Below are 2363 nucleotides of genomic sequence, written 5' to 3'. Positions count from 1 at the left end.
GCAGCTCACCTACAGGCAGAGGTTGGGGATCTGCCTTGCGAGGTTTCCTAGGGCAGCAATCAGCTGTGCCCATCGGAGTGTCAGGCCCCCCTCCTCCTAACCAGGACGGTGACCTTGGTGTAGTGCACGTGGTGGGCTGAGAGTGCAACCTTCACATTGAGATCCTGGCTGATCCCCTCAGCTCTGTGTGCCCTTCCGATAGGCTGCCAGGGAGGCCCTCTGACACCGCACTGTCTTCAGCTGATGATTAATCACCCTCAGCTTTTCAATTTCTTTCTTTCTTTCTTTCTTTCTTTCTTTCTTTCTTTCTTTCTTTCTTTCTTTCTTTCTTTCTTTCTTTCTTTCTTTTTTTCTTTTCTTTTCTTTTCTTTTCTTTTCTTTTCTTTTTTTCTTTCTTTCTTTCTTTCTTTCTTTCTTTCTTTCTTTCTTTCTTTCTTTCTCTCTCTCTCTCCTTCCTTCCTTCCTTCCTTCCTTCCTTCCTTCCTTCCTTCCTTCCTTCCTTCCTTCTTTCTTTCTTTCTTTCTTTCTTTCTTTCTTTCTTTCTTTCTTTCTTTCTTTCTTTCTTTCTTTCTTTTCTTCCTTCCTTCCTTCCTTCCTTCCTTCCTTCCTTCCTTCCTTCCTTCCTTTCTCTCTCTCTCTCTCTCTCTCTCTCTCTCTCTCTCTTTCTTTCTTTCTAGTATTTTATTTTTTATTGATTTCATAGAGGAAGAGGGAGAGAGAGAGAGAGATAGAAACATCAATGATGAGAGAGAATCATTGATCAGCTGCCTCCTACACACCCCCCTGCTGGGGATCGAGCCCACAACCCGGACATGTGCCCTTGACCAGAATCGAACCTGGGACCTTTCAGTCTGCAGGCTGATGCTCTATCCACTGAGCAAAACCAGCCAGGGCTCATTGTCTTTCTTAAATGCATCACTGACAGCTCCCAGGAACAGCCTTCTGAAGCCACAGATTTTTGTTCTTTTTATTTTATTTAAATACTAGAGGCTCAGAGTGTTATGCCCAGATTTCAAGATTCCCAAGAAACCACCAGGGAGCCAGCCATGTCCGATGCAAAAGCATAAGAGTCTTTATTTGAGCTAGCTCGAGCTCCCCTACCCTCCTTACTGACGCAGCAGCAAGTGGCAGAGAGAGGCCTAGCCCGGCGTGAAGAGGAGTTAGTCAGGGTAGAGAGAGGGGACTGTGGGCCCCGCCGATTGGCCAGGCGCGAGTCGGTGTCTCATTACACAGGATGCGGTCATAGTGATGGCGCGCACCTCCCCCAACCATCACCGGTCAGTCCAGAGAAATCCTGGGTGTGGCTAGCAGAGGCCTCCTCCGGGAAGAAGCCCCCCGCTGAGCACATGGCCCTGCCCAAAAGTGGAGGACCCAGGGCAAGATGGAGGGTGCAGTCCCCGCCCCCCCACCGAGAACGCAGGGAAGGCCGGGGGCGCGCGTCCGCAGGTCCGAGATCTCACCCTTCCACTGAACACGGTGGAAGTCCTCGCCGTCCCCGGCGGGGGAGTCGTCTCTGGAGGCCTCCCTCCGCTTTCCTGGGGTGCTCTGAGTCTGGATGTCGTGGGGGATCCCCACAGGGGCTCGCTGCGCCCGGGCCGCCCGCGAGGGCTGGGAGGAGGCCCCTCAGCCGCTGGGGGGCTCCGTCACCTCCGCTACGAGCAGCCCGGCCCCGCGGTCCCGGACGCCCGGCCTGGTCCGGGCTCTGCCTGCTGCTCGGGCCCACGCTTCATCACGGCATCGCGGCTCCGCCATGAGGCTCAGGGCAGCCGCGGTGTCCCACATGCGGTCCTGCACCCCCCGCCACCGTGCGGTTGGCGTGGCGGAGCAAGTAGGTGGCCCAATGGACGCCGTCGCTGGTCTCCCCGTCGCCACAGAAACCCACGGCGATGCCGGCGCTGCACACCAGCGTGGCGATGACCACGCACCAGGCGGTGCAGCAGCAGTCGGTGTCCAGGTGCTCCTCGTTCCCGCGCCGCCGGCAGCGCAGCCAGGAGTAGAGGAGCAGGAAGAGGAGGTTCCGGGCGAGGCAGGCCAGCGCGGCGGCCCCGAGCAGCAGCAGCGCCCGCTGGCAGTTGGGGTCCTTGGGCCAGAACTGGCCACTGGTGGGCTCCCAGCGCAGGCTGAAGTGCAGCAGCCGATGCAGGAGGTTCACCCACCAGGGCGCCGTGTAGCTGACCCCGGCCATGGCGGGCCCGGCCCCTCGGACACGCGGCCACCGCGCAGCTCCCGCCGGCCCGGGGCGTCGGGTTCAGGGGCCCGCCGACCCCGGCCTGGTCACCCACATCACCTGCGCGCTTCTTGCCCGGCCCTGCACGGCCCGGGCTCAGCGGTGCTCGTCGGCGCTCTGCTTCGCTCCGCCGCCT

At 58.7% G+C, this 2363-nt stretch overlaps 1 pseudogene; it reads right to left on the bottom strand.

Annotated features, from left to right (window-relative positions):
* Positions 1–774: 774 nt before the first annotated feature.
* Positions 775–2267, bottom strand: LOC102432848 (annotated as a pseudogene).
* Between the last annotated feature and the right edge of the window lie 96 nt (positions 2268–2363).

This window comes from Myotis lucifugus, unplaced genomic scaffold (assembly GCF_000147115.1).
Source record: "Myotis lucifugus unplaced genomic scaffold, Myoluc2.0 scaffold_9358, whole genome shotgun sequence".
NCBI classification, from domain to species: domain Eukaryota; kingdom Metazoa; phylum Chordata; class Mammalia; order Chiroptera; family Vespertilionidae; genus Myotis; species Myotis lucifugus.
This window is presented reverse-complemented; position numbering and strand designations above follow the sequence as displayed.